The sequence below is a fragment of the Ambystoma mexicanum genome, chromosome 5q (genome assembly GCF_040938575.1).
Source record: "Ambystoma mexicanum isolate Mex_15411 chromosome 5q, UKY_AmexF1_1, whole genome shotgun sequence".
Lineage (NCBI taxonomy): Eukaryota > Metazoa > Chordata > Amphibia > Caudata > Ambystomatidae > Ambystoma > Ambystoma mexicanum.
Window position 1 is genome coordinate 1,039,058,325 of NC_090933.1, and position 23,562 is coordinate 1,039,081,886.

General features: G+C 44.8%; 1 long non-coding RNA gene across 1 annotated transcript in view; it reads left to right on the forward strand.

The window, feature by feature from the left end:
- The first annotated feature begins 23,253 nt into the window (after positions 1-23,253).
- LOC138498673 (uncharacterized) overlaps positions 23,254-23,562 on the forward strand; it is a 70,865-nt gene continuing 70,556 nt past the window's right edge. The window contains exon 1 of the long non-coding RNA XR_011278824.1: positions 23,254-23,544. This is a non-coding gene — a long non-coding RNA (uncharacterized lncRNA). The remainder of the gene's footprint in view (positions 23,545-23,562) is intronic.

Genomic DNA, 23,562 nt, shown 5'->3' on the forward strand with positions numbered 1-23,562 from the left:
TACGGATTTAGGTCTCACTTGGTTGTAGCTGATAGAAAATCTATTTAAGAAGGCTTTTCCCAAGATGGTACCAGGTTACCTGAGAGAGATTTTTCAGAGCAGGTAGAAAGACTCAAAGGAGCAGCACACCTGGCGGTGATGCAGGTGCCGGTTAATGTTCATGCTTGTCCTGCACCTTTGAACGACAAACCTAAAGTGAGCACAGCAATCCCACAGAATAAAAGAAAATGTTCTACACCCAGTAGCAATTAAAAGTATTTTATGGGAACTCAGTTTACAAGCACATTCAGAGAATGAGGGAATATTGTACAATGTGTATATGCTTTGTAATGGATGGTTAAAACTAAAACCGTGGGTAGTTTTGCATGCATAGAGCTTTTTCCCTGTAATTTGGCATCTCTTAAGGCCTTAGTCATCATGAATTGAAAATTGGAATGACAAGGCTTTAGTCAATAAAGTAATTCCAATCTATTCCTTTATGAACATGTTGAACTAAGGTTTTGGAGGTTACTGTCCCAACATTTTGAAAATAAATTGAGTTCCTGAACCCAAGCCTTTGTTAAACATTGGTCTAACCAGAGGGCCTCTATGGTTTGATCTGCCTGACGGGCCGGAAGTTCTCATCATGGAGCCTATTAAGATTTGAGCTTTGAATGTCAAGCGACTGGTCCTCAAAGAATTGTCTATCATATTGATGACAGTAATTACAGTAATGATTTGCAGGTTCACTGTGAGGCTTAGAGAGTCTTACACATCAATAGGTTAAAGTCCTACTTCAGAAGAGAAGAAGAGGCTGCTTTGCTTCTGGCCTCAGGCCAAGAAAAGGGACAACGCAAGCCTCTCCCAGGCCTTCAACAGGACAAACCCAAAGATGATTAAATGGAGGGTCTGAATTTCTCACCACAGTTTACTGCTCAGCAACTACAAGAGTTACCCTCCCTTTTCTCATTATATCCTTCATCATTATGTCAACAAAATATAGACAATGGGGACAGTGTGTCTGTAAAGAAGAGGATTCCTGGAGACCACATCAAGACTGAAGTCTTCAAGATGCTGGACTTACATGTGATAGAGCACTCTTACAGTCCCTGGTCCAGTCCTTTGCTACCAGTACCTGAAGACTGAACTAAGAATCTAATATAATGTGTGGGCTACTGGGCACTGAATGAAGTAAACAAGACTGATGTACTCCATCTATCCAGAGCTGACAAATTCATAGACAAACTAGTTACTTCCAAGTTCTTAAGCACCTTTGCCCTCACTTCTGGCAAACAGCCTTGAAATAATGTGCCATGGAGAAGAGTGTCACACTCTGAGTCCTCTGACTCTTGGCACACCTGTTTTTTCTTGATGTTTTCTTTCTTGGGTTTGCAGATTTCTCCTTCTTTTTAGAAGTTTGGGATTTGTACAAGAAGGGGCGTGTCTCCTCTGTCGCCAGTATGCAGACAGGTAATGTGTTGATGAAGGTTTGAGCTCCTGCCGAGGAAGGATACAATGGTCCGTAGCGTTCACAATTCCAGGAAGGATTCCAGGAAAGACCAGGTAACAATCCCGGAGGGAAGGCAACAATCCAGGAAGTTGTGAAAGATACTCGCACGACTCCGAGAAGCAGAGATAGCGAGCAGCGGGACAGATCAATACCCCGGGAAGGAAGGGAAGTCTAACCGCAAGGAAGCCAAAGTATTAGGGAAGCGGACAATTGATGGAATCAGAGTAGCAAACTTGCCGGTACAAACAGCACGAACAAGCTTAGCTTTGAGAAGCGCCGAGCCACGGGGGCATGTCTGTTTTCAAGGATGCAACAGGCATTACTGGGAGACTAGACAGTGTGTTTCCCCGCTGTGTCGACCATGTTGGGAGTACACTGGTTGCATTACTACTGTGTTTGAGGGACCATGTTATCCAGAAGGGGCGGAATTGGTGATTCATGACAGCATGCTCCCTTCTAAACTCCGATCCCCCAAGTTTGCCTGGATGGGTTAGATGGAATCTTCGCACCAGACGAGGGGCGTTCAGGTTGGACACAGGTTCCCATGTCCATTCACTGGGTGGATAACCCGTCCACTCCACCAGATATTGAAGATGACCTCTCCTATATCTTGAGTCACATATACTGGAGACCTCGAATTCGATCAGATCGTTGACGAGAACAGGGGAAGGTTGAATATCTGTCCTGGTTGACTGGTGGTATGGTTTATGTAAGGAAGTGTGGAAAACAGGATGAATTCTCTTTCAGGATTCTGGTAATTGAAGTTGAAAGGCCACAGGGCTGATTTACTGTGAATGGTCCGTAGAAGCGAGGGGCTCATTTGTTGGGTCTCAGGTGTCTGGTAAAAGTTGTGAAGAAAGCCAGACCGTGTCACCAATGGCATAGATAGGGCCAGGTTGCAGTTTGGCATCTGCATGCTTCTTAACATCCATCCTGGTCTTTTCTAGATGTCCCTTTACATCCTTGTGTATTGTGACTAATCAAGCTATCCAGGAATCGAGTGAAGGAACCATGGTGGGTTGAGGCAATAGTCTGGTTAGAACAGATTAATGGAATCCTTAATTGCAAAAGAAGGGACTCGTCTTTATTGCAGAGTGGTCGGAGTTGTTGTAGGCAAATTCGGCTACTGGATTTAATACTGACCAATTGTCCTGGACATTTGATGCAAAACATTGCAAATATTGTTCAAGGGTTTGGTTTACCCTTTCCGTAATGCCATTGGTCTGAGGATGGTATCCCGATGATAAGGCACATTGAATACCCAACAGCTGGCATAGGTGCTTCCAGAACCTGGAGATATATTGGGGTCCACGATCTGAGATGATTTTGGATGGAAGACCATGTAGCCAAAAGATGTGGTTCATGAAAATTCCCGCCATTTCATGTGCCCAAGGTAGTTCGATCAGAGGAGTGAAATGGGCCATGTGAGAAAACAGGTTGATTTTAACCATAATGGTGGTATAACCCTTGGAAGGGGTAAGACCCATGATAAAATCAGTGGCTATCACCTCCTAGGGTCAGTCTGGCAGAGTAGGTTGATGAAGTAACACTGCTGGTTTCCTGTTATCAGACTTGTTCTGATTGCAAACTGCACATGCCTGTATTTATGATCTTACATCATTCATCATCCTAGGCCACCAAAAGTTTCTCTGGATGGTTTGGAGGGTAGCCTTAATACCACGATGCCCGGAATGGAATGTGTCATGGTAAAGATTCATTATCTTGATTATTGTGATCTGAGTGGGAACAACCAATTTTGTGTCCTTAAAGAGGTAGCCACCCTTGGCAAACAGGGGCCATTGATTGGTTTTGGAGTATTCCTTCCAGAGGTCCGAGGTCGGGGTCTCAGCCTGTATGTTGTCCAATGGCGTGTTGGCCTGGGCTATGAACACTGTGTCTAGAAACATCCTGGGAAAAGAGTATGCTTCTTCTGGTATATAATCTGGTCATCTGGATAGTGCATCAGCAATTATATTGGATGTTCCAAGTACGTGCTGAATGCGAAACTGATATTGGGTGAAGAAAAAGACCCACCGGGTTTGAAGACTGTTTCTACACTCCATTGATTGTAGGACCTGTAAGTTCCGATTATCAGTTCGTACCAGTACTGGGTACTTGGCACCCAAGAGGAGGTGGCACCATTCCATAAAGGCTTGTCGAATGGCAAGTAATTCTTTTTCCAGGACCGAATAGTGTGTCTCACTAGGGTTTAATGTCCGAGACAAATAAGCAATGGGGTGTTCTTGATTATCCCTGGATTCTTGTTTTAACACTGCCCCAACTGCATACTCTGAGGCATCTGTTTCTACGAGGAAGGGTTTGGTTTTGTCTGGTTGAGCCAGGATGGGTCCTTGAGTGAACTTGCGTTTTAACTCCTGGAAGACAGCTTCTTGATCTGTTGACCAATGAAAGGGAGTGTCTTTCTTTAACAAGGAAACAATAGGTTGTACAATGGATGAGAATGTGGGAATGAACTTCCTATAGAAGTTAGCAAGTCCCAGATTCATCCTTGGCTGGATCCATAGCTACTCCGTGGGGACTTAGCTCAAAACTCAGATAACGGACTGTAGACACATGAAATATGCATTTTTCGGGTTTTTTAAGGAGATTATGTTCCCGTATATGTTGTAAAAACAAGGTAACATGTTCCTGATGCAAGAGGGTTGTTTGAATAAATCAATATATCATCCAAATAGACGATTACAAAAAGGAATAACATGTCCAAGAAGACTCATCCATAAAGTGCTGGAAAACCGCTGGGGCATTAGCGAGACCAAATGGCATGACTCTTTTATACGGATCAAATGGTAAGCACCCCGCAAGTCCAGCTTGGTGAGAATCACAGCACCACCTACGGCTAGTAGAATGTCTGAAATGAGTGGTGGAGGATAACGGTCCTTGAGGGTACACTGATTGAGACCTCGGTAATCCAAGCATGCTCGGAGCGCCTTAGTGTCCTTTTTGGGCATGAAAAATAGAGAGGCCCCAGCAGGGGACTTGGAAGGACGAATGGTTCCGTTGGTTAGATTGGTATCCAAGTATTCTCGTAAGGCTATTTTCTCAGGTTCAGAAAGAATGAACATTCTTCCAAAGGGAATGACTGCATCCTCTTTGTTGTCCATAGCACAATCCTCAGGTCGATGAGGAAGTAGGGACTGAACAATGGCTGTTGAAAACACATCAGGGAATTGATGGTCATTTTCAGGTACCTGAGTGATGTTAGAAACAGTGTTTAGTTGCTGTTCCAGGGTCTTGTTTTCTGTGGATATGGTATGCAGACTTTTCCGGGAAAGCCAATGTAAAAGGCAAAATTCACATCCTAGGAATAAAGATCCAGCAGTCCAATTGATGTACAGGTTATGTCTCTGAAGTCAGGGCATGCCCAGAACCATCGGGTAATGAGTTGCTTTTATTATATCAAATTGCAGCAACTCCTGGTGATTGTGTATAGAAAGCAAATGTTCTGTGGTTTGTTGAGTTATGGGTCCTGATGATAGTGGTTTCCCATCTACTCCTTCTACTGCCCTGATGACGCCTTTGGATTCTCTCTGTATTTCATGTTTCAAGGCCCATCCGTGATCCAGGACGATGCCCATGGCACCACAATCCACCAGAGCCAGGACGTGATGGTTTTCCGTGTCGGCTGTTGACAGGAATACCTGGAGTATCACCAGGGAGTTCTTCAGAAGTGAGTCCAAGGAAAGAGAAGAGTCGGAGAAAGGACCAGTCTCCTGAAGCTGGGCTCCAATCGGGATTGGGAGCTGGCATTACCCGAATGCCTTGGAGCGGCTATTGGGCAGTTTTTACTAGGTGTTTGTCAGAGGCACAATACATACAGAGTCCACTGTTGGTCCACCAAGTCCTTTCCTGAGAAGTGATAGGTACCCATAAGGAACCCAGCTGCATGGGTTCAGGTTCCAAAGAGTTAGATGTAGTTGGCTCTTTGGGACTAGGATATTCTGTAGAGGGTTTCTGTAGAGAACTCTGTGTCTTTCTTTTTCTCTGCTTTTCTTTCTTGTATCCTAAAATTGATTTGCAAGGACAAGTCTAAAAGGGCCTGGAAGGATCCTGGATGGGCCACTCTTGCCAATTCATCTTTGATCGCCTCATTTAACCCACACCGAAACAAGGTAAACCATGCTTCGGGGGTCCAATCAGCTTCCTTAGCCTATTGTTTAAAATGAGTTACATAGGACAGCATATCTTGATTTCCTTGCTAGAATTACAATAGTTTCTCTTCGGCACAATACACCTGTTCAGGACGGTCAAACATGGCCTTAAAGGCATCTATGAAACCGTCATAGTTGTCAAGTAATGGGTCCCCTGGGGATACAAAGGGTGTTGCCCAGGCTAATGCATTCCGGGAAAGGTGGGAGATTTTGAAGCCCACTTTAGCCCTGGGCGTGAAAAAATAGTAAGGTTTAAATGTAAAGTGTACTGGGCATGAATCAAGGAAATGGCGCAATATCTTAGAGGTTCCATCATATTTATCCACAATACCTCCTACTGAAGCGCTCTCCTGATATTGTCACAAGTTCTCCCGGGGCTCACCTGTTTACACTTGGAGTTCTTTTTCTTTGTCGCAGGAGGCTTGTCCTTTTTCTTGATGCAAGTGTCTCTGAGATAAGGGCGCGTCTTCAGATGCCGCCCTGTCAGCCAGGGCTGGATTGACAAGCACCAGAGGTACCGTTCGTTTAGGAGTTTGACAGTATCAGTCCGGGAAGGAATCCTGGAAGGACCAGGGACGAATAACCAGGAAAAAGCATACTAACAACGCGCGAGAAGCCAGGAAGAGAGAGGGATAAGCGGCAGCAAACAGGTAAGGGGTAGGAAGGTGAGAGGCTGCCTAACAGGTAAGGAATACGAGCAACAATGTGCTAAGCTAGGAGTTCGAACGTTGAGAAGCACAGCTGAATTCGAGTCTGGCGCCTATCTGCTGTGACGAAAACAGGATCTGGGAAAACTAGACCGCTAATGCTGCTGGAAAGATTCTGGCGCCATGTTGGAATGAAAAATGGACGCTGCAAAGCAGTGCTGTTGTGACCACGATCTCCAGAGGGGGCGAGCCCATCGAGTCATGACAGCATGCCCCCTCCGAAAACCCGTTCCACCCGGTCTGCCCGGGTGAATCCGATGAAATCTAAGTAGCAAACAAGGGGGGCATTAATGTTGCCAACAGGTTCCCATGTGTGGTCACTTGGCGGGTAGCCTTTCCATTCCACCAAATTCTGCAGCCGACCCCTCCTATACCTGGAGTCACATATCCTGGATACTTCATACTCAATCTGATTGTTGACATAAACAGGAGGGGGATGAGAAATTGACCTGGTGGACTGATGGTATGGTTTCACAAGGGAAGAGTGAAAAACCGGGTGGATTCTCTTCCATGTTGCAGGAAGGCGGAGTTGTAGAGCAACTGGGTTGACCACTTTGATTATTATAAATGGGCTTTAAAATCAAGGTGCTAGTTAATTGGGTCGTAGGTGTCTGGGTAAATAACAGGAAGAGAGCCATACTTTATCCCCAACATTATAGGAAGGGGAGGGTCATCGTTTGGCATCAGCATATTTCTTTATGTCTGCTCAGGCTTTTTCCAGATGACCTTTAACGTCCTTGTGTACTGTCGTCAAAATGGGTTATACAAGTGTCCACAGAAGGGGCCGGACAGGAGCGTGGGGCAACCAAGCATATGGTAGAAGGATGGAACCCTTGCTTGCAAAAAGTACCGATTGGTCCCAAATGTAGAATGTTCAGAGTTGTTGTAGGCGATTTCTGCCACTGGAATTAGAACTGACCAGTCATCTTGGACCTGGGTGGAGAAACATCTGATGTATTGTTCAAGGGTTTGATTTACCCTTTTGGTGATTCCATTAGTCTGCGGGTGATATCCAGATGACAAGGCACATTTAATTCCCAACAATTGACAGAGATATTACCAGAACCTGGAGGTATATTGCAGTCCCCAGTCTGATATTATCTTAGTGGGCAGTCCGTGGAGTCTAAATATATGGCTCACAAAGATCTGTGCCATTTCATGGGCTGATGGTAATTTTGGCAAGGGAGTGAAGTGTGCCCTGTGGGAGAATAGATCAATAGTCACCATTATGGACGTACACCCCTTGGAAGGAGGGAGATCTACAATAAAATCTGTGGCTATGGCTTCCCAGGGTCTTGATGATAAGTCAGGTTGAAGAAGAAGTCCGGCTGGCTTCCTGGTATCAATCGTGTTCTGATTGCACATGGAACATGTCTGGATGTAGGTCTTGACATCTTTGTACATGTTTGGCCACCAGAAATTCTTTTTGATGGTCAAAAGAGTTGCCTTAATTCCACGATGTGCAGAGAATAAGGTGTCTTGGCAGAGGTGCATAATCTTTTTTCTTAGGGAATGTGTAGGAATGGCCAGATCGGTGCCTTTAAAGAGGAGTCCATCTGCAGACTTAAGAGACCATCGGTTGACGTCCACGTAATTCTTACACAGGATAAAATGGGGAGTATTGCTTCTTATATTATCTAGCAATGTCTTGGCTTGAACCACGATTACAGACTCCGGCAGCAATCTGGGAAAGAGTGGTGCTTCACATGGTACATAGTCTGGTCCCTTAGAGAGCACATCTGCTTGGACGTTCCCCTTGCCCGGTATGTGTTGTATTTCGAACTGGTTATGAGCAAAGAAATAGGCCCATTGTGCTTGTCTGCTATTTCTGCAGTCCATGGATTGCAGCCCCTGGAGGTTCCTGTGATCAGTCCTTACTTTTACACGATGTTGGGCTACTAGAAGTAGATGACGCCACTCCTTAAAGGCCTGACGGATAGCAAGAAGTTCTTTTTCTAGGACGGAGTAATGTGTTTCGCTGGAGTTCAATGTCCTGGAAAGGTAAGCTATGGGATTCTCCTGCCCTTCCTTGAGCTCCTGTTTCAACACAGCCCCTATAGCATATTTGGAAGCATCGGTTTCTACCAGGAAGGGAATGGTAACATCTGGTTGAATCAGAATGGGTTCCTGAATGAACTTGTCTTTTAGAATCCAAAAGGCCCTATCCTGTTTGTCGCCCCAATGAAAGGGGGTGTTTTTTTTAGTAGTGACACAATGGGTTGAGCAACAGAGGAGAAGGTCGGTATAAATTTCCTATAGAAATTAGCTAGGCCCAGGAAGGATTGGATCTGTTTAACCGTGGAAGGAACAGGCCAGGAGTTGATAGCAGCGACTTTGGATGGGCCCATTGCTATTCCTTGGGGACTTATGATAAATCACACATACAGCACAGAGGACACATGAAAGATACATTTCTCTGGTTTTGCGAACAGGTGATGTTTCCGCAGGCGTTGCAGAACCTGCTTGACATGTTTCTGATGTGCGGCTTGGTCTTTGGAATATACCAGGATGTCATCTAGGTAGACTATCAAAAATAGGAATAACATGTCAGAAAAGACCCAGTCCATGAAGTGCTGAAAAACAGCGGGAGCATTGGAGAGTCCAAAGGGCATTGCAAGGTATTCAAAACGATCAAAGGGAGTCCTGAATGTGGTCTTCCACTCGTCGCCCTCTTTGATTCTGATCAAATGGTAGGCTCCCCTCAAATCTAGTTTGGTGTATATAGCTGATCCACAAAGGACTTCGAGGATATTTGAGATAAGTGGTAGTGGATACCAATCCTTTATGGTATGTTGGTTTAACCACCTGTAATCCAGGCAAAGATGGAGTTCTTAGAGTCTTTCTTGGGAACAAAAAACAAGGAAGCATCTGCCGGAGATTTGGAAGGACGGATTTTTCCGTTTGTCAGGTTGGTATCGAGATATTCTCCTAGGGCTTTCTTTTCTGGCTCAGATAGGATGAACATCCATCCAAAAGGAATAACTGCATCCGCAACAGTGTTGATGGCACAGTCCTCTGGTCTATACGGTGGTAGTCTTTGTACTATAGCCATAGAAAAAACATCAGAGAACTGATGGTAGGCCTCAGGTACTTGGGTTATGTTGGATACGGTGATGTTCTTGTGTTTGTGAGGTTCATTGGCAGGGACTGTTTTGGGACAAGACTTAGGAGACACACAATGCGCTAAACAGTATTCTGATCCCAGGAACAAGGACCCTGCTTTCCAGTTTATGTAGGGATTGTGTTGTTGTAGCCAGGGCATACCTAAAACCACGGGATAATGAGTGGCCCTTATAATGTCAAATTGCTGAACCTCTTGATGTTTTTTTACAGTTAGCAGGAGTGCTGTGGAGCATTCAGTTATTGGTCCAGAGAATAAGGCACGTCCATCAATCCTTTCGATTGCTTGGACCACATCCTTGGATTCCCTAGGTAAACTGTGTTGTCTGGCCCATTCGTCATCAATGAAGATGCACATGGCCCCACAATCAGCCAAGGCTGGAATAACTTTGTCTGTCTGAGTAGTGAGCGTGATTTGAAGGATCACCAGGGAGGATCTGAATGGTGCTTCCATTGAGGCTGAGAAGGCAGAGCGGTTTTCTTTCTCCCAATACTGTGCTCTGTTTAGGATCGGGAGCTGGCTTTTCCCGACCGTCTTGGAGGGGCTATAGGGCAGTATCTTACCAGATGCTTGTCTGAAGAACAGTACATACAGAGACTGCTGTTAATCCTGCGCATCTGTTCCTCTGAGGTGATAGGCCCACGTAATGCTCCTAATTGCATAGGTTCCGGTTCTGATGAAGATGATGAAATGGATTCTCAGGAGCTCGGATACACCGGAGTGAGTTTTGGGCAAGGGCTGTGTGTTTTCATCTTCTCTGCCTTTCTTTCTTGGATTCTGAAGTCTATCTGCAGTGTGAGGTCCAATAGAGCGTGGAAGGAACTTGGGCGGGCTACCCTAGCCAGCTCATCTTTGACTTCTTTGTTTAAGCCTCAGTGAAACAGGGTGAGACAAGCTTCTGTACTCCAATCAGCTTCCTTGGCCAATTGCTTAAATCAAGTAACATAGGTTAGCATGTCCTCACTTCCTTGGTGAAATTCTAGGAGTTTTTCCTGAGCTGAAAAAACTGATCTGGGCGGTCAAACATTGTTTTAAAGGTAGTGATGAATCCATTATAATCATTCAGGAGTGGATCTTCGGCAGACACCAAGGGTGTGGCCCAAGCCAAGGCATTTCCTGAGAGGTGAGCTATGACAAACCCTACTTTAGCTCGAGGGGTGGAAAAATAATAGGGCTTGAAGGTAAAGTGGACCAAACAGGAATCAAGGAAGGGCGCAGAGTCTTGGGGTTTCCATCATATTTGACAACCATGCTGCCTGTGGCTGCGCTTTACTGTAGGGCTCAATCTCTGGACAAGACTAAATGTTTTAGGGTGGCGTTCTCTGCCTTGAGGTTCTGAACCTCAGTGGATAATTTCTGCATTCCACGCAGGAGATCCTGTATAGTAGCTTCCATTCCAGGTTCACTATCAGTCAGTGGGCGTCTCAAACTGTCACGAGTTCTCCCCGGGCTCACCTGTTTACACTTGGAGTTCTTTTTCTTTGTCGCAGGAGGCATGTCCTTTTTCTTTGTGCAAGTGTCTCTGAGATAAGGACGCGCATCTTCAGACGCCGCCCTGTCAGCCAGGGCTGGATTGACAGGCACCGGAGGTACCGTTTGTTTAGGAGTTTGACAGTATCAGTCCGGGAAGGGATCCTGGAAAGACCACGGACGGATAACCAGGAAAAAGCAGACTAACAACATGCAAGAAGCCAGGAAGAGAGAGGGATAAGTGGCAGCAAACAGGTAAGGGGCAGGAAGGAGAGAGGCTGCCCAACAGGTAAGGAATACAAGCAACGATGCGCCGAGCTCACAGTTCGAGCGTTGAGACGCGCAGCTGAATTCGAGTCCAGCGCCTATCTGCTGTGATGAAAACAGGATCCGGGAAAACTAGACCGCTAATGCGGCTGAAAAGATTCCGGCGCCATGTTGGAAGGAAAAATGGATGCCACACAGCAATGCTGTTATGACCACGATCTCCAGAGGGGGCGAACCCATCAAGTCATGACAGATATGCCGAGTCTCTGGACAGAACAAGTTGTTTTAATGCTGCATTCTCAGCCTTGAGGTTCTGGACCTCGCTGATAAATCCTGCATTCCCCTCATGAGGTCCTGTATAGCAGTCTCCATGTTGGATTCAATGTTAGGTTGTTGACGTCTCAAACTGTCACACTCTGAGTCCTCGGACTCTTGGCTCACCTGTTTGTTTCTTGACGTTTTCTTTCTTGGGTTCGCAGATTTCTCCTTCTTTCTAGAAGTTTGGGATTTGTACAAGAAGGGGCGTGTCTCCTCCATTGCCTGTATGCAGGCAGGTAATGTGTTGATGAAGGTTTGGGCACCTGCCGAGGAAGGATATGAAGGTCCGAAGCATTCAGAGTTCCAGGAAGGATTCCAGGAAAGACCAGGTAACAATCTCGGAGGGAAGGCAACAATCCAGGAAGTTGTGAAAGATACCCGCATGACTCCGAGAAGCAGAGATAGCGGGGAGTGGGACAGATCCATACACCGGGAAGGAAAGGAAGGCTAACCACAAGGAAGCCAAAGGATTAGGGAAGCGGACAATGGATGGATTCAGAGTAGCAAACTTGCCGGTACAAACAGCATGAACAAGCTTAGCATTGAGAAGCGCCAATCCACCGGGCGTGTCTGTTTTCAAGGAAGCAACAGGCATTACTGGGAGACTAGACCGTGTGTTTCCCCGCGGCGTCGGCCATGTTGGGAGTACAATGGTTGCAATACTACGGTGTTTGAGGGACCATGTTGTCCAGAAGGGCAAAATCGTTGATTCATGACAAAGAAAGCATTCTCCACCCCAGAAGACTTCTACCATTTTATAATCATGTCTTTTGGCCTCAGGAATGCACCAGACACTTTCAGTGGATGGTGACTTATTCCCTTGGTGGGCTGCTGATTCTCTGTAACCCCTACCTGGATGACTTAGTTGTCTTCAGTAACACTTGGGAAGAGCATATGAGCCACCAATGCCAGGTGTTGCAGGCCCTAATAAATGGCCCAGCCTATTATCAAGGCTACCAAGTGACAGATATGGTAGATTTATGTGACCTACCTTGGTCTACCTTGGTCATGGGTTAGGTTGGACAAAATGTAGCTTCTACCCAATAAGGTCCAATGTGTCCAGCCCCTACCACTTAAACCCAAGTGGTGTCCTTCTTGTGCTTTACAGGGTATTACAAGAATGACATGGCTGACTATTGGTCCATAGGAGCCCATCTTACTGCCCTGACCTCCAACAAATACCCTCAAAGTGTAGTTTGGAAAAAATTCTATCAGAGGGCCCCCCACTACTTGAAGGATATCTACTATCAGTTCTGAAAGCTTCTGCCTATAGTGAGCTCTTTTTAGTGCAGACACATACTCAGGAAGAACTATTAGTGGCACAACGTTCCCAACTGGATGAGAAGATGCATTAATTGCCATGTTATTTTCATTAGCAAGAAGCTTATGGGTAGATAGCTGAGATGGGCTCCAGTTGTGAAAGACTGCCTTGAACTTGGTTGGGCCACGTGAAGGTTCATACCCTACCTGAGTGGGTCAACCTTCAGAATCCCAAAAGATCACAAGCCACTCAAGTAGTTATGCATATGCACCTCAGTCAGATGGTCTACCTGCCTACAGTGCTTGAACCTTACCACTGAGCACAATGGCGGATTAGCTCTCTTGTCTATAGTCTTCCCTGATGGAGTAGACCTTATACTTTCTGCTGGACTTTTCGGGTTATGACTCACTTTGTCCTCTCTTCCCAGCCAGGCTTAAAATGAGGTCTCTCTGATAGTAGCTCTGTATGTTTTGTGATCCGCCTTAAGGCAGGGACACCAAAAAGGGTTCCATAGTGTCCTAGGGTGGATTTATGTTCCCCATTAGTCATGTAGCTTGGCTTGTAGCAAATGTTCTTTCACCAAAATGGTCTTCACCAGGTCCCTTTTAGCCCACTCCTCCAGGTACCCAATATGGGAGCTGTGTTTGTTTAGCTCCGAATTCTGAGGGGTTACATGAGTATACTGTATCCCTGTGTCTGTGCATCTGTTTTTGGTGAATTGGCCATAAAAGGCCATAGGATGCCTTTTACTCTGAGTTGGAGGCTATAGCAGCCTAAACCATATTGGATTGACATATGTAGATGCCTGTCTGGGGAGAATGTGGATTTGGGCCTTTGTGTGTGAAGCCCTGTTCCGAATGCTTGGGTTGCGTGAGTTTGTGTCCAAACATTTGCTGACCAACAAATATTTTAATGTAGCTTGGTATGTGATAGGAGACTGAAGTTGCCCCCACCTCCCAAGTGGTGACACAAGCAGACCCCTTACTCACTCACCTGTTTTGCTGATAGAATACAAACTTTCACACCTGTGAGCCTGATGCTCAGGAAAGAGGGGATTGGCGTTCTGCTGCATTGCGTTAAACACTCCAAGGATTCCCACAGTAAAGTTCTGCCTTTCCAGTGACCAAGAAGGAACTGGCTTAGGCAGTACTTCCCGTTGATTTAGTGGGATCAGCTGGATCACTTCATCTGCACAAAGGCCCATCCTCCTGAAGCTCCTGGCGGTTCCTTCATTGCATGTCCTAGGTGCTATAGCGCCTTGTCTGCAGAGAACCTGGCGAACCTCGGTGACTTCTGGACCCACGTTTCTTCATATGCTGTCAACTGTTGCCCAACTGCATTGCAGAACCAGCAATTCATAGACCTGAAATCCCAAGTATGAATCACTTATACTTTTCTTTCTGTAACGTCTTCTTATGCCGGACCCATCACTAGAATCTTGATCCTGATCATATGGATGGCATATGAGCCGAGAACCTCTGGTTAGCATTAACCACAATTCTAAAGACCCGACACCTACTTCCTGCCCAGGTGGCTCTGAGCAGTGTTTAGTGGTCCCCTATACACTAGTGCACACTCACTGGATCCCTTGATGGTCACTGGTGGACCTTACATCCGTGCCACCCCTGAAACCATGCACTGCACCTGCACTAACACTGGCACTGCTAGAAGCACCTTCTTCATCTTGATCCTAATTTGGGGATCCTCTCTTTCGATCATAGGGTTTACCATCCTTCAGATCTCATCTGAATATTCGGCCTGTGGCTGTTCTACGTTTTGGAAAGGTGAGACCTTTCTCTGCAAAAAGAAAACACTTTTCTACCAGACTTTTTCCCAAAGGCTTCTTTTGAACTGCATGTTCCTTTCTTTCTAAAAAGATAGAAAAAGATGTACTTACCTCTTAAAAGTGTCTCCTTCCTCTGAAAAAGACTTTTCAGAACTTCCAATGCATGTTAGAGACAAATCATGTTTGCTTATTGTACTAATTCATCATATGCTGTAAATTAAGTCATTTTCGTTTTGACTTATATATTACACAGCCTGCAGTAGCAGCAGTGTAGTTATGGTTAAGTTGCTCAACCCATAGGAAGAACACATTTTGGGTGGCTTATAACCTTGTCCCCCCTGGAAGAATCCTCATCAAACCTTTCAAAAAAATACATGGCCCCCTTGAATTGATTTTGTGAAGTTTGGTGAGGTTTCGTCCAGGCGGCAAAGACATGGGGGGGTCCCAAAATGTGTGGTTTTCCTCATAGATGCAATGGAAAAAAGATTTTGCTCACGCCTACAGCTCAAACCTGTGGACAGATTTTCACAAAATTTGCGGCAGGAGCAGCGGCTTGGTCCCGAATGTGTGCTTTTGTGAAGTTGGTGTATTGTATTGTATTGTATTTATTAGGTTTATACAGCGCTTTACTCCAAAGCGCTGAAATCCATCCAGTAGTTTTTTAAAAACAATGTTTTTTGACACAGGGACATAGGCTACCCCACCTGTATGACCCTTGCTGGTAGTGTGATATCGCAATCGCACTAAAGACTATGGCATTTGGTCTTTACATAAACAAGAGTGCACCAATATTCATTTTCATATGTGACAATTTATTTTGCAGTTAATATTTTTTTTAAAGCCTGTATAGGCTACTGTGTGTATGTCACCATTTTCCAACTCACTTTGCATGGAGAATTACATACAAAAGTCATCATATTATATCTTCTTATGACTAGCAATTTGTAGTACTGATATCTTTGTGAGGGTTAGTACAAGTTGTGACATGATGTGGTTAATATACACAACACATCTATCAAGTCGACACTTCTGGTGTTTCTGGCACGAGCTTGATGGTTGGCTGTGCTAGTGCCGTCTTCAGGACTAAGCAAGAGAGCTTGGTAGTATTTCTTGTGAACCCCTTAGGTGGGACTTCTAAAAATTAAATAGAAAAACTAAAATCAGATATTGGTGTCTCTTTGTAGGGATAATGATTGCCTATGCGTTGTGTTGTGACATCGTCCTACCTGAGCCCGTTATTATGGTATCACAGGTATGGTGAAGAATTGCACCGTTCTTCTATAAAGGTGCCCGCTGTGCGCCTTCTGGGTCTTGATCCTAATCAAGGGTGGTCTGGTCAATGCCCACGTGGATCAACTGCAAGATTAATGGAGGCTATTAGTGTGTTGCAGTTATCTGTAGCTATGTAAACAACTATTTTGTTCAGCTATTTTAATGCTATATTAATAAATGAAGGCCTTGGAATGATTTTCTAGCTGGTGTGGGCAGCCCTACTCGAGGACTGCCGACTTGTGGTTAACTACACATCTGTGTGAGAATTACGAGGTCTCTAGACTCAAAATGGCTGTATGGCCGTGGTTTGTACGATTGCCCCATGTGGGCATCTTCGCGTGATGTAAAATATATCACCCGTTGGCCTCCACTAGCTGGGATTCGCCTAATACCTCATCTGCGACTCTAACGTCGGGTATGGGAGCAGCACCGCTCTCAGAGGAGAAGCAGTCTTACCTGCGTGTTGGTCCTTTGTGCAGCTATGTCCGAGGTTGGTGGTGCTCACCCGCGCATGTGTCTTCCTACAAATAGACGCGTCACGCGTTGCTAGGTAACCAATATGCACGTCGCGCATGCGTGTATCGGTAGTGTTCCCGTCCTGTTGGAAAGTCTATGCTACGGTGTACACAAGGGGATACGCTGGGAATCCATTCCTTGTGTGGACACTACCATGCTACAGCGAACTTGCCTTGGTGGGATATGTCTATTCTGTAGTGTTTTGTCACTGTTATGGGTGAACTGCTAAAAATCGTTGCTGTAAAGACTAATTGATTGTATAGGAGAGCCCGGATCCCGATATTGTACTTCACATTTCCGTCAGCATACTTCATATTGCTATATCACGGATCATAAATATTATACATCAAACTTATATCAGCATGATTCAACTTGTCATATTGGTTTTTCATTATTACAGCCAGGTGCAATACATTGAGAGATCAAAGAACCCGGGGCTTGTCATATATTTAAATATAAGTCTTGTGGAGCCAATGTCTCTTGTGATATTGCAGCTTATGGATGGTTACATATGTGTGCATGACATTTATCACAATTGCAAGCGTGAGTACTGCATTATGGGGCTATAGGACTTGGTTGGCTATGTTACACAGAGATAAACCCCCTACTACGAAACTGTAGTTGTGCCTATGCTCTTACTATAGCATGTACCCAAAAAAATGTGTCTTTTAGAAAAATAGGTTCCACTCAATTGAAACATTTAGTCCGTTTTTCACCATATCTAAACGGTGTATCCATTTCTGCTCCAGTTTTCTGAGTTCCAGATCTCTATCTCCTCCTCTTGCTTTGGCGTTGACTGTTTGAAGGATGCACCACCTTAGCTCTGTGTGTGTGTGTTTCTCTATGAGAAAGTGGGCCATCATGGGTTTGTCTTCAACATTGTTTTTTAGGCAAGATCTGTGTTCACAGATTCTTTGCCGCACTTCTCGTTTACTTTTCCCAATGTACATCAAATTGCACGGGCATTTTATCATATAGATACTCCATTTGGTCCGGCAGTTTGAAAAGGTTTTGTACTTCCAAGTAATGTCCTTGAGTGAGATTTCTTTTTGGTCTTGCGTTAGATGGAAAACTGAACACTTTCCGCATCTGAAGTCTCCAACAACGGGGGGGGAGATGCCATAGTGTAGTTTGGTCTGTCTTCTCGGTTTTCTCTGTAGGGTAGGTATGTACTAGACGGTCTTTTAAGTTCTTACTTCTTTTGAATGCGAACCTTGGTGTTTCTGGGGCGAAGGTCTCTGTTTGTAGTAGATTCCAGTTCTGCAGAATAGTCTTTCTGATAGCATTACTGACTGGAGTAAATGTTGTCACGCATGTGATTTTATCTTTGTGTACTCTCAGGGACGTTTCGTCAAGTAATCCGTCCTGTTGGTGTTTGTGGTTGTCTTGCGTGCCTTCCTAATGATAGCTGACGGGTATCCTCTTGCTTTGAGGCCATCCTCTAGTTCTTTGCCGTGGTGGTCATACTCTGGTAGTGTGGTGCAGTTCCTTCTGATTCTCAGGAACTTCCCATACGGCAGGTTTTCTTTCAAAGCCTGTGGATGGAAACTGGTGAATTTCAGAAGCGTGTTCTTGTTCGTCGGTTTGCGGTATAGAGTAGTGGTAATGGTGCCATCTTCCGCCCGGATGATGTTGAGGTCCAAGAAAGCTATGCTGGTCGTGTCATGATGCATGGTAAAGTTAATACAGGTATCGACACTGTTGAGCCAAGTATGGAAGTCTTGTAGTTGTATCATTGTGCCTCTCCAGATGGTAAAAATATTGTCTATATATCTGACCCAACCAATCAGGTGGTCTTTGTATATGTTGTTGTCATTGTAGACAAACTTATTTTCCAAGTTGTCCATATATAAATTGGCAATATCCGGTGCAAATGTCAATCCCATACTGGTTCCTCTTATCTGTTGGTAGAATTGCTCCTGGTATATGAAATAATTCTCAGTGAGTGCCAGTCGGATGCACTCTTGGATGAAGGAGGTAGGTGTTGATAAGTCTATTCTTTCATCTAGGTATGTTTTCAATGTGTTGATGCAATCAATTTGGGGAATGCTCGTATAAAGAGCCTCAACATCAAAGGTAACAAGGATGTCCTGTTGAGATGTCTATATGTTATTGAGATGGTGTATCATGGCTGTAGTATCCTGGATATATGATTTCATCTTTCTAACAAAAGGACGGAGATAGACATCTGTGTAGATAGATAGGGGCTCCAGAAGTGATCCTATTGCAGATACAATAGGTCTTCCTGGCGGGTTGTTAACGTTTTTGTGCATTTTGGGGATGCAGTAAAATGCCGGTATCACTGGGTGTTCTTTAATTAGAAAGGCCTTCTCATCTTCGTCGATCCAACCTTGTGTGGTGGCAAAAAGCATGAGACTTTTTATTTCGTCAATGATGCGGGTAGTTGGGTTGGTATCCAATTTCTTATAGAAACGTACATCGCTCAGTTGTTTAATGGTTTCTGCTTCGTATAGGTCTTTGCCCCAAACAGCCAAAAGGTAGGTAAACAAATTTACCCTCCTGTACCTATCAGGGCCCTGTGTGATGTTTGTGGACATCGGACGCTCCTGTTAATTGTATGGTGAAAAACGTGAGCTGCATCAGATATTTTGAAACAGTCGCCATGTTGGATTTGCAAACAGCTGCCGTTGTTCACGGACATCACAGTAAAAACATATTAAAAACACAACATTGCACTTGTCAAACTAATGAAACAAACGCTGGGGAGCTCAGGGGTGTGAGGATGGGATGGGATATGGCCTTAAAAAGACAATAAACTGGTGGTTTTCTACTTTTGAAGTTTGTAAACAGTTTGGGACAGTCCTGTGATGTTGGGGGGCATACATATATAGTTTTGCATTACAGGGCTGGTGAAAAGCACTTTTTGGATGGCTTATAACTTTGGCACCACTGAATGAATCCAACCCTGAATGGTTCTACAAAGTTCGGTGCTGTTTTGCCAAAATATCTGAAAGGTTTATACATGTGGTGCCGTTTCACAAATCTGCACAAAGGTTTAAAAAAGGATTTAAGACCCAGATTGGAATGTTTTTTCATAGTTTGGTGAAGTGAAGAGGGGGCCAAATTAGAGGCAGTGTTAGACATTTTTTAGATAGATTATAACTTTGATGCCGTTTGACGAATGTGTACAAAAGAGTTTAGAAAGATTATAGACCCAACCGTGAATGTTTGTGCAAAGTCTGAATGGAGTTTGTCAAGTGGGAGCTTAGTTATATGAACATTTTATGTATGTATATTTTGACACTTTTCAAAAAATAAAACATGGACATATTTGCAGCAAAGTCATGCACGGAGCATTGGCAAAGACCCACAAGCATGGTTTTGCAAATGTGTCTGTGTTTTATTTTTTGAAAAGTGTCATAATGTAGATACAAAAGATAGTGATATACCTTTGATAACTGAGGTATAGCCTGTGGCCATGGCAGTGGCCCGATTGTCCGAGTCCTACTGGCCATGACCGGAAGGGACTGGCAACGGGGTTAAAGTGGGCATGGCCACCAGGAAATGGCTATGTGGTGAAGTTTTTCAAAATTGGGATATGTTTGAATGCGAAAAAACGTTTTAACTGTGGCTAAAGTTCTGGCCGTGGCTACAGCTCAAGGTGCTGCACAGGACTGCATCAACAGATTGCTGTGACAACTGCTGCATACACTCCGAGACAATGCTAGCCAGCAGATAATTACAGAGGACGCTGAACCAGGAGCCTACATGGCCACCAGGCCACCACTTCAAATCCTTAACCATCTTTACTTGCAACCATACCGCGACAAGATATTGGGATTTCATCCTGGACTCATTTCACAACCTTGCAGCAATGACTGGCCCAGAATCCACACACATTGAGAAAGACCCTAGAGAATTGAAACGCGTGTCGGCTGACTTCTAACAATAAATATAGCACCAACAATGGTTTGAAGACTGCTTTATTATGAAAATAATTACATATTGAATAACCCAGCGCTAAGGTGAACAGGGCTTACCCCCCCATTTGAAACCTAACGATTGAAGTAGGAAGGGCACCTTCACAAAAGATCCCCATCACTAACAGCTGGGTAATCAGTTTAAAGTACTAAATGAAGCGCAGTGTTATACCCATTCTACCACCCTGCAATTACTTGATAATTGTGTACTCTGATTATTGGGGCATGCAGCATGGCCAAAGCCCTAGGCCTGAATGGGAAAACATATTTTGCTTGCGGCTACAGCCTGAAGTGCTGTACTGAATTACAACAAACCTGCGCGAGCAGCATCAGTAAGGACCTGCAACCATGCCTTTGCAAATCTGTTTTGTGTTTTATTTTTCCAAAGTATGCAAATGTAAGCACAAAAAATTGTGATATAAGTTTGGTGCATGGACAATGGGCTTAGCCCTCGGCAAGAACAAACGCCTACTTTGATTTACTTATTGGGGCATGCAGCATTTTCAGCCAATCTAGGGTGTTTCAAGGGTCCCACCTTGGCATCCCTTGGTACTTTTCTCCTGGGCTCCCATGAGCACTTGTCCATCCGTACTGCCCCTTTTATTTATGCGTTCTCTCAATGCACAATGCACATGCATATTTATAGAAGCACTTTGTATAAGTTTGGCAGTAAGAATCCTTAACTGGATTCCATGTGTGGGCAATCAGAGATTGAGATATTCAATAGAACAACAGACCTTGTTTACCATAACATTTAGTCACTTTAAAGAGCATTAATGTTTATGTTGAGAAAAGTGACAGATATGATATGACATTATATGTATATAACGCACCTGTACACAAGTGTTTGTAGGCATGACAAGACAAGGAGGGGTAAACAAAGGGAAGACAAAGTAACAATATTACTAGGCCTTGTGTCATTTGGATCATGTAAGTGTGGGAAGGGGGAAGGGGATAAGTGCCAGGGGGGAGGGAAAGGGGGAAGGTCAGAAAACTCACAAGTGCAGCCAGCGGTGTGACTCATACGTGCAGAGAGAAGGGAGTGTACGGTTGCAGATACAGATCCTTAAGTGCTGCAGAGCCTGGAGGCAGTGTAAAGGCAACTGGACATGCAGGAGCCTTGGCCCGAGTTCAGAGGGTGGCCAGGTGACCAGTGTGCTTAGCAGTCAGGTGCCTCAGCATGGCAGAGGAAGAGAGAAAGCAGTAGCGAAAAGGAAGGTCTTGAATTGCTTCCAGAACCAGAGGTGGTTCTGCTGAAGCATCTGACCCTCAGATAGATGAGCGGAGAGCTCGAGAAAGAAGATGATTTGGAAGAGAAGAGAAGATGAGTGTTGTTTTGGATGAATGAATTTTAAAGGATTCCTATATAGTAGGAAATGCAGTTCTGACATCCAATCAATAATACCAATCATTACCTTAATTTGTGTAATATATTACTGGTGGAAGACTTGGGCCTGTTTCCTCAAGTTAAACATAATGCCCTCCATGCTGCATCCATCAACCCAAGCACACAAAGCCACATGTGAGAGGATCACTCTTCCCTTTTCATGGTGCTTGGGCTAAACCAGTCTTGATTCATTTGTTGTCAAATCCATGTACATGCATTTGAAAGGAATAAGAAGGGGCAGGCATGTTGGTCCACGGCCTAGGTGCCATTGTTATGCCATTGTTGTGCCATTGTTATGACAAAATGGTAACTCGCAGCCTGATAGGGCAATATGTGAGGGCTTACCATCTATGTCAGGTGGCAGATAGTCATGTAATGTGATAGGCAGGTGCTCATTAAAAAACAACATTATCAAGTAGGTCTTCCAGCAGCATCTACTGCCCAAATGCCTGTGTTCTGCCGAGATGCAAACACAAAGTGACAGATTCCTAAATGCCCGGGATCAACCCCATTACCCTTATATCCAGCAATGGAAACTTACTCCATACACTGATGTCTTGCTCTGCTCTGATTATGCACATAATTGCTTTATTGCACTTGGTAGCTTTGTTGCACTTCTAAAAAGATACGATGTTCAGTATCAGAGGAAGCAAGACACCAAGCATTAACATTTCGATTGTGTGCCCCCCATGTAGTCCAAAGAAAATAATTCCCCCAACTGTAGGTAGAAAGGTTATTGTAAGTCACCTTGGAATTCTATAGTCTGGTAAGTGCACTCACCCTGTGGCCCCTGAACTGTATTCTTACAACAAGCAAGTATCGTGTCCCATAGGTGGACGCGTGGCCGGGGCCACTGGGCATTCTACTCATCACCCTTTCAATAGACGCTGTTAGATGTGAAATGCTGCACTCTGCTTCATTGCCATTGCCTTGAGTGTTCCTCCCCACTCCACCTTCTCCTGTCCAACCACATGTACATCTCTCTCGGCAGGCGCCCTCCTGCCCTCTCGGGTTCCACGTGGGCCAGTCGCTCAGACTCCCACTCACTGTGTTGCAGTGACCTCTAACACTGCTAAAGGTGATGTGCTAATGTCACACTCTGCTTTAGTACAAAGAAAGAGCTGTGCAACATCGCCCAACAGGAGTTTCTTTTTGCAATAACAAATCCAATCGCAATAATAGTATTGGGAATGAATTGTGTTTTTAAATTCATGTTTTCTTTTTGGGGGAGGAGGGGAACGTGTTTATTTTGAATTGCGATAGCATGTCTGCTCATCACACTGTATTCATTGGCTGCTATTCATCCGTGGATCGTGGCAGCGATGAGACACCCGGAGAAAGGGAACTAAAGAAGCTGGGTTTGATCTGCGTGTAAGCACCATCGCTCACGCCCATTAGATGCTACGTTTGCCAGCGCGGTTTCAAGTGGAATTGATTTGTGGTTGTTCTGATGGATATTTAAGAATCACTCCAGATAGGAAATGTCGGGCGCCGTGCGCGCATGCGCACGCAGCGTGCTCACCTATTGCTCATTCTGGCTCATAATTCGGTGCCTGCTGGCGCTCTGCAGAGGCTCGGGGGAGATGGAGGTTTATCAAAACTGAATCTCCGGGCTACACCCGCAACTGGAACAGATCGTTTTTATTATCGATTCCTCGCCAAACCATCTTACCCTTCATTACACCCACGATCCGAGAAATATAACCTAACGAAGAGACATGGAACCCCGCGATAAAGAAACACAGGTGATGCTAGGGAACAACAGCTAAGAAGAAAAGATGCTGCCGGGGGTGGAATCTAGAGTTTGCTCGCTTGGTAGAAGACTACCATCGTACACAAGGTAATTAAGCCATTCATG